Below are 9,170 nucleotides of genomic sequence, written 5' to 3'. Positions count from 1 at the left end.
TAAACCTGGCTAGGTATTAAAAAAAAATTTTACTGTATTTTTTTTAATGTTTATTTTTAAGAGAGAGAGAGCATGAACTGGGGAGGGGCAGAGAGAGAGGGAGACACAGATCCTGAAGCAGGCTCCAGGCTCTGAGCTGTCAGCACAGAGCTCAACGTGGGACTCGAACCCATGAATTGTGAGATCATGACCTGAGCCAAAGTCAGACGCTTAACTGACTGAGCCACCCAGGCGCCCCTATTTTACTGTATTTTACTCAGCATCCCCATGTACATATAGTCACTTCGTGCATCCTGTCTTATCTTCTTGTTCATCTATAGCACACAGTTCAACAATTAATTACTTCAGCCTGTATATTTTGTCTCCCCAACTATATGCAGACACTCCAAGTTACATTCCTGCAAAATTCATAATGAAGTTGAAGTCCTAACCCCCAGTTAGTGCTACTGTATTTGGAGATAAGGTCTTTAAGACATAGTTAAGGTTAGGGATGCCTGGGTGGCTCAGTCGGTGAAGTGTCTGACTTCAGCTCAGGTCATGATCTCAAGTTTCGTGAGTTCGAGCCCCGCGTCAGGCTCTCCGCTGCCGGTGGCGAATCTGCCCGGGATTCCAAACGAATGTTCCACTGGGCTGCTGGTCCCCAACAGCTATTCATAACATTTCCCAGCCCTCTTCCACCTCAGACCCCGGTCTCCAAGCTGCGACCTGACCCCCGGCCGTCCGTCTGTACACTCACGCTCTCCCTCCCTGGGAGTGGCCCTCACCAAGGCTTCCCGGATCCTCCGTGAACAGCTCCAGGCTCTGCTCTCCCTACCCAGCCCTGCCTTCTCTCCAGCCCTGCATTTCCAAACGGCCTCCTGGACATGCGCACAGGCTGGCCACCTTACCACTGTCCACATCAACAGCTTCTTCACGTCTCCAGCTCCGGTGAGCGGGCCTGTTATCGGGCTACACGGGGCTTCGACTTTACCCTGTTCTCACCATCCATCCACCAGGTCCCGCTGATTCAGCCTTCAAACTGCCTGTCACCTCGGCCTTTCCACCCCACCCCCAGAACCCCGCTTGGGAAGGGCCCCTTTTCCCCTAAAGGTCCTTCTTGGGAGAACTCGGAGGGTTTGCTGAGCAAGTAAAAGGAAAAAGGGGCGCGGTAATAGCTAGAAGAGGGGTGAGTTCCCCTCCCCCAGTTAAAGGGTAAGAGGGAGTAACAGGCAAAGGGAGGAGAGGAGAGGGAGGGTGGTGGGTGTGCGGGTAGAGGGGTCCATCTCCCGTGACCTAGCAGTGCCGGGGGGGGGGGGGGGGGGCGGGACCAGGAGAGGAATGCCATGGGGGCGCCTGCGTGGCTCACTCTTTTAAGTATTCAATTCTTTTTTTTTTTTAATTTCTCACTTTATTATTATTNAGGAGAGGAATGCCATGGGGGCGCCTGCGTGGCTCACTCTTTTAAGTATTCAATTCTTTTTTTTTTTTAATTTCTCACTTTATTATTATTATTTTTTTTACAAATAGTTTATTGTCAAATTAGTTTCCACATAACACTCAGTGCTCATCCCCACAAGTGTCCTCCTCCATGCCCATCCCCCTCTCCCCCCTGTTAAGTATTCAATTCTTGATCTCAGCTCTTGATTCCAGGGTTGTGAGTTCAAGCTCCGTGTTGGGCTCCACCCTCTGGGTGTGAAGCCTACTTAAAAAAGAGAGAGAAAGAGAGAGAGGAATGTCATTGGCCTGGTGCCCCCAGGATGATGGGCCTAGGGCAGCATCACGCAGAAGCCTGAGCCCAAAGCAGGCCACCCTCAAGGATTCGATAGCCCGGCAAAGGGAGGCCTGCAGCCACGGGTGGGTTATTGCCCGAGGACCCTCAGCCTGGGGTGCTGTAGCAGGGTGCACGGAGTGGGAGAGGAAGGGCTGAGAGAAACCCATCAGAGTGGGGGCTGGGGGCCAAAACTAAGCAGGTAGATGGAGCTCCATATGCTGGAGATGCTGAACTTGATTTGGGTATTGCTGACACTCACAGGCTTGATATTTTTCCATGTATTTCCTAGAGGGAAAGTACAAAGACCCCACCTGCTGGTTCCAGACCAGACGCCAGGCGACTCTGGGCCGAGTTAAGGCTGGAGAGCCCTGCCTGAGCAAGCATCCCTGTCCCCAAGCCTCAGGTGCCACGCTCACCCCCTCAAAGGGGCGAGACAGGAGCAGCGCCCTCACCTGGACCCGGGGCGATCAGGGCAGTCTGGCTGGAGGTGGATGTGGGGGACGTGGGCGTGGGCGGAACAGCTGCTGGGGACCGTCATGGAAGGCCAGGGGCTCATTAAGTCTGGCTCCAAAGGAATGTTTTTAATAGACTCTCATGAGGGGCGCCTGGGTGGCTCAGCCTGGGTGGCTCAGTCTGACTTCAGCTCAGGTCATGATCACACCCAACAGGGGACCTCAGCAGACATCCAGGCGCCCACAGATGTGGGAGCACAGAGGAGCAGGGGACGACACCAGGCTTCAGGCTGCGAGGTGCAGGGAGGTCACCGGGCCCAGTGTTATTTCCAAGGTGCTCGCCTTAGGACACAACAGACTTGCCCAGAAACTTCCCTTGGAGGGACAGTCTTTGGGGGGAGGGAGGGAATCCCATCCGACCCTGGGTGCTCCCACCTCCCCATGACCTGGAACCCTTTCTCTACATCTTCAGATCCCAGAATCCCCCCTTCCAGTGCAGAAGCCCCCTTGTGACTTGGGGCCTTCCCTCCTCTGACTCACGTTCCTCCTCCTCCTTCTGACCCTAGATTCTCCAACACGTGTTCAGCTCCCCAGCTGCAGACCAGGGGCCCCCACTCGCTGTGACCAAGAGACTCAGGCCCTTGAGCCAAACTGTCCTGCGGGCTGGTGGCACGGGAGTCTGTGGGCAGGGACAGGAAGGGAAGCCGGGAGGGACGCTCTGAGAACATCTCCATGGGCGTTCCCCAACCCAGCAGGGCAAGGTGACCGGCCAGACACCAGGAGGGGACTACTCTGGCTAGTGGAGCCAGGTGTCAGTCTGTGGTGGCCGTCAGAGTCACCTCTTTACTGACTGCGACCCCAGAATTTCTGAGCCAGCAGAGCCGAGGCGGGCTTGAGAACGTACGTTTCTAACAAGTTCCCTGGCGAGGCGGCTGCTGTCCGTGAGGACTGGACTGTGAGAGCCGCTGATGCACACGGTCCGCCCCTCAGTTTCTGGCGTCTGTTAACCTGGGTTCCAGTCGCAGATCTGCCCCCTGCTGGCAAGCGGCCTCTAAGACAAAGAAATTGCTCCTTCAGCCTAAATTTGTCTCCATCAGCGAGATAAATGTAATATTTATCTCCTGTGGTCGTTGTGAGGATTAAGCTGAAATAACTCGGGTAAATTATTTAGTATAGTTCTTGGCACAGAGTATGGGGACAAATCAATCCTTTTTCAGTTGGTTGCAGGGTGGAAATTTGGCGGAAGCTGCTGTTTGGGAGGTTTTGTTTTTTCTAAGCCTTAATGAATTATTTGACTTTTAAGAAAAAAAAAAATTTTTAAATAGTCTCGATGCCCAATGTGGGGCTGAAACTCACGTGGGGCCTGAGATCAAGAGTTCCATGTTCTACCCACTGAGCCACACAGCCCCACCCCCTGAATTATTTGACTTTTAGAAACATGAGGGGTGGGGCGCCTGGGTGGCTTAGTCGGTTAAGCGTCCGACTTTCGCTTAGGTCATGATCTCGCGGTTCGTGGGTTCGAGCCCCGCGTCGGGCTCTGTGCTGACTGCCAGCTCAGAGCCTGGAGCCTGTTTCAGAGTCTGTGTCTCCCTCTCTCTCTGACCCTCCCCTGCTCACGCTGTCTCTCTCTCTCTCTCTCTAGAAATAAATAAAAAAACATTAAAAAAAAAAAAAAGAAACATGAGGGGTGCCTGTGTGGCTCAGCCCCACTGACTTTGGCCTTGAACTCCTGATGGGGTGTATGTGACATGACCTGTGGCCGAGACTTTAAGAGCCATCGCTCATTTTCACCTGTCACCAGCTCCTGTCCTCTGCCAAAAGACTGGCATGTCCCTGGTGAGGGTTGTTCCTTCACTTGTATTCTAGAAGGAAGAAGAATCACAGCCACAGCCGACCCACAGCCAAAAGGAGCCAAGCCACAACCAAACTGTGAAGGAAATGTGTGACAGGCATGGTTATGCACCACTGAGATGTTAGAACACATTACTGCAGCTACACTTAGTGACAACTGAGTAAAATTATTCTAAGAGATACATCTGGCTAAATAAAGCACGATGCTTTATTTATTCCCGTCTATATGATGGGAATGTAGCTAGTAAGTTTAAAAAAATTTTTGTTAACGTTTATTTATTTTGAGGAAGAGAGAGACAGAGCACAAGCTGGGGAGGGGCAGAGAGAGAGGGAGACACAGAATTTGAAGCAGGCTCCAGGCTCTGAGCTGTCAGCACAGAGGCCGACACGGGGCTTGAACTCACGAACCATGAGATCATGACCTGAGCAGAAGTCGGCTGCTTAACCCACTGAGGCACCCAGGTGCCCCGCAGCTAGTAAATTTAAAGTTGCATTTTACTTATTTTTTATTACTTTTAAATGTTTATTTTTGAGACGGGGGTGAGCAGAGAGAGGGACAGAGGATCTGAAGCAGGCTCGGCACACATAGCACAGACCTGGATATGGGACTCGAACTCACAAAGCACAAGATCAGGACTTGAACTGAAGTCGGACACTTAACTGACTGAGCCACCCAGGCGCCCCTTAAAGTTACATTTAGGTTATGTTAACTTTAAATTTATATTTAAATGCATGCAGCTGTTGAATTATATGTAAGGATATAGGAAATAGCTAAAAGTATCAATTTAGTAAGTAAACAAAGGCAAAATTTAAAACTGAAAGTGGGGTGCCTGGGTGGTTCAGTCGGTTAAGCATCTGACTGCAGCTCAGGTCATGATCTCACAGTTTGTGAGTTCGAGCCCCGTGTTGGGCTCTGTGCTGACAGCTCGGAGCCCAGAGCCTACTTCGGATTCTGTATCTCCCTCTCTCTATGACTCTCCCCTGCTCATGCTGTCTCTCTCTCTCTCAGAAATAAATAAAACATTTAAAAAATTTTTTAACTGAAAGCAAAGTGGGATCCCAATTTTGTAAGTAAAATACATCTTATAAAATATATATCTTGTATATATTGTATATGTTGGTTGAGGTAAGTTGGCTGGTAACTTTTCCTAGAAAAAAAGGATTGGGGGGTAAAAAAGACACCTAAATATTTTAACCGTAGTTATCTCAAGGTGGTGGAAATAGGGAGTGTGATTATTCTCCTTTTTAATTATCTAAACTTTTCAACTTGCCTATAATACCATGTCATCCTTTTATAATTTAGAAAAATAGTTATACTATACAGGTATGTTTAAAAGAATCAGTAGCCTAGAGGTGCCTGGCTGGCTCAGTCATAGAGCACAGGACTCTTGACCTTGGAGTTGTAAGTTCAAGACCCATGTTGGGTGTAGAGATTACTTAAAAATAAAATCTTGGCATCTGGGTGGCTCAACCAGTTAAGCATCGGACTTCGGCTCAGGTCATGATCTCGTGGTTTGTGGGCTCAAGCCCCGAGTCAGGCTCTGTGTTGACAGCTCAGAGTCTGGGGCCTGCTTCGGATTCTGTGTCTCCCCCCCTCTGCCCCATCCCTGCTCGTGCTGTCATCTCTCTCTCAAAAATAAACATTAAAAAACATAAAAATCAATAAATCAATAAATCAAAATAAATCAGTTGGGGTGCCTGGGTGGCTCAGTCGGTTGAGCATCCAGCTCTTGATTTCTGCTCTAGTCATGATCCCAAGGTCATGGCATTGAACCCTGCATTGGGCTCCTTACTGAACGTGGAGACTGCTTAAGATTGTCTCTCTCTTGGGGCACCTGGGGCTCAGTAGGTTAAGTGTCTGACTTTGACTCAGGTCATGATCTCATGTTCATGAGATCTGCACTGGCAGTGTGGAGCCTGCTTGGGATTCTCTCTCCTCTCTCTGCCCCTCCTCCACAATCTCTGTCTCTCTCTCTTTCTCTCCCAATAAATAAATAAACATTAAAAAAGAAAACAGAATCACATGTTCTACCGACTGAGCCAGCCAGACACCCCAGTAAATTTTGTGTTATATGTATCTGACCACCAAAAACAAGCCTCCAAACTCAGCTACAATGCAAGTCAGTTCTTATATGATTATATGGAACTCCCATTTAGGTTAGGATGCCAGTGACCTTCAGTGTATCTAATATGTTGTGAATGGACCCCAAAATAAAATTTCCCCAGAAGGGGTGGTGGTGGCTAATGATTCCTGTTTTCCTGCCACTAGATACCTTGTGGAGTGACAGTGAATGTGTAGCCTTGGGAGAGGATGGGAGGACTCCTCAACTGCCACATGGGGTCTGGGGCTCAGACCCTGACCCTGAGATGGATCAGCCACAGAACCTGGATCCTGGATCAAGGGCGGCACCCTCCTGCAATGCCAAAGAATCGGCACTAGGGGACAGCAGATAGCCAGATCAGGCTGGGAGGGCGCCGGAGCTTCCCTCCCTGCATCCATCGCTCTCCCTGCCAGTCTCCTGCTTGGGACCATCTCTACCACCAAGACTGTAGCTACAGCTTAGAAGATGGTGCCATTTTTCAAAAGGGAATTGCTTTGCAAGTAAAACCTAAGTGTTTCACCAGCTCCTTCCAGTGGAATATTCAAGAATATTCAAGATAGGTCAGGGTTGTTGTTTTTTTAATGTTTTTATTTGTTTTTGAGAAAGAGAGAGAGATCATGAGTGGAGGAGGGGCAGAGACAAGAAGACCGAATCTGACGCAGGCTTCAGGCTCTGAGCTGTCAGCACAGAGCCCAACGTGGGGCTTGAACACTTGAACCACGAGATCATGACCTGAGCCGAAGTGGGATGCTTAACCGATGGAGCCACCCAGGCGTCCCAAGATAGGTCAGTTTTTACATGTTTAACATAGTCAACCCTTTAAAACATGTTCTCAATTCCCCTGTAGCCAGTTTGTGGCTAATTTTAGGGACTGAGCTAATAGAGTTAACATCTCATTTTTGTGGGGTATCAATTTAAGGTATTTTCACCTGCTACTCATCATGCTGATACTTTTAAAAGGTTAAAAAAAACTTTTACTAGCAAGACTGGCGGCAAGGACCATTTCTCTGTAACTCTGAGAAGGCTGACGGGGTACAGACAGCGGCATCTAGAGAAGACTACCCTGTAGAAAGCCGCGACAATCATGAGTCCCTTCTCATTGGTCTTTAGTAACATGTAACAAACCACCTCAAAACTACGTAGTTTAATGCAATTAGTACTACTAGTAGTACTATATTTGGGGGCTGGCCTAAGTGAGTGGTTCTTCTGTGGGGTGTCCCTGGGTTCACTATGTGGCTGCCGTCAGCGTGCAGGTGGGCTGGGAGCTGGGTGGGGTGGTCTGGGTCCCAGATGGCACCACTCCAGTGTCTGGTGTTTGGCTGGGGTGATGGCGGGCCATGGGGCCACCGTAATCTCATTATCAAACAGGTCAGATTTCTTCACTTGGCCTCTGGGCTCCAAAAGGAGCAAGAGAAGCCAAGCCCCCAGGGCAGAAACACGTTTTATGCCTCTGCTTTGTCATGTTTCTACTGTCCCCTCAACCAAACCAAGTCACACGGCCAAGCCCTGATCAGGGGTAGAGGGAAGGGGCTCCGTCTTTTGACAGGAGGGGCTGCAAAATATCATGACCTTTAAAAAAAAAAAAAGGATCTACCCACGTGCTCTTTTTCCTCTCCTGCCACTACCAAGGACATCTTTACACAAGCAAGGATGGATGGCAGCTCCTTCCTGTCCCCCCCCAGCCCCCCAACCATTACCCCTATGATCAAGTTCAAGTCACTCCATGTGCCTTCCTCCAGCTGTGTGTGTGGCGCATCAGTCTCATGAAGTTAGATGTTATGGACTGAAATGTATCCCCCCCAAACTTGGTATATGGAAGCTCTAACCCCCAAGTGTGGCTGCATTTAGAGATAGGGCCTTCAAGGAAGTAATTAAAGCGGGCACACGCGCATACACGCACACACACACACACACACACACACACTCCTAAATGTGCAGCTGGATGAATATATAGATGGGGGTTTTGTTTATTGGACTGGAGGTTTTTTAAATCCTTTTCTTTTTTTGTTAAATCAGAGCACAGATTTCAGCAGATTGTAGTTTCTGAAAAATGGCCACAGCAACATTTCCAGTCCTGCATGCTGGTCCAAAAACTTGTCATTGTCCCATGAAAGGAGGCAGCATATCAGAACCAGAATACAGACTCTGGGGGTACCTGGCTGGCTCAGTCAGGGAAGCATGCCACTCTTGATCTCAGGGTTGTGAGTTCGAGCCCCATGTTGGGCATGGAGCCTAATTTAAAAAAAAATTTTTTTTTTTTTTTTAAAGAGAGAGTGTGAGTAGTGGTGGGACAGAAAGAGAGGGGGACAGACAATCTAAAGCCCTGAAGTAGACTCTGCACTGACAGCAGCGAGCCCTATGTGGGCCTCAAACTCACAAACCATGAGGTCATGACCTGAGTCAAAGCCAGTTGCTCAACCAACTGAGCCACCCAGGCGCCCTCCAAAAACAAAAAGGACTCTTAAAAAGAAAAAGAATGCAGACTCGGAAGCCAGACTGTCCACATGCAGACCCAGAGCCACCATTTTCTAGCTGTATGACCTTGAGAACGATGTTCAGCCTCTATGTGTCCCTGGTTTCTTCATGTGCACATGGATGATGATATGACCAACCTCAGAGGGTTGTTTTGAGGATTTAAAAATATATAAATTTTTAAAGTAATTAAAGTTAAATGAGGTCATAAGCGTAAGGCCCTAATCCAATAGGACTGGTGTCCTTATAAGAAGAGAAAGAGACAGGGCCGCCTGGGTGGCTCAGCTGGTTAAGCGTCTGACTTCAACTCAGGTCATGATCTCACGGTTCGTGGGTTCGAGCCCCGCGTCGGCCTCTGTGCTGACAGCCAGCTCAGAGCCTGGAGCCTGTTTCGGATTCTGTGTCTCCCTCTCTCTCTGACCCTCCCCTGCTCACGCTGTCTCTCTCTCTCTCAGAAATAAATAAAACATTAAAAAAAATGTTTTATAAAAAAAATAAGTGAACATTAAAACAATTTTTTAAGAAGAGGAAGAGACACCAGAG

The 9,170-nt window shown here is 49.0% G+C and overlaps 1 long non-coding RNA gene across 1 annotated transcript; it reads right to left on the bottom strand.

The window, feature by feature from the left end:
• Positions 1-2,788: 2,788 nt before the first annotated feature.
• LOC120233328 lies at positions 2,789-4,076 on the bottom strand. The gene is made up of 3 exons (XR_005528792.1): positions 3,994-4,076; positions 3,107-3,253; positions 2,789-2,881 (listed from the first exon to the last, which is right to left on the bottom strand). It is a non-coding gene; the product is annotated as an uncharacterized LOC120233328 (long non-coding RNA).
• Positions 4,077-9,170: the final 5,094 nt, after the last annotated feature.

This window comes from Hyaena hyaena, unplaced genomic scaffold (assembly GCF_003009895.1).
Source record: "Hyaena hyaena isolate Hyena2069 unplaced genomic scaffold, ASM300989v1 scaffold_86, whole genome shotgun sequence".
NCBI lineage: Eukaryota > Metazoa > Chordata > Mammalia > Carnivora > Hyaenidae > Hyaena > Hyaena hyaena.
Note: the sequence above shows the minus strand (reverse complement) of the source record. Positions and strands in the feature narration are given on the sequence as shown.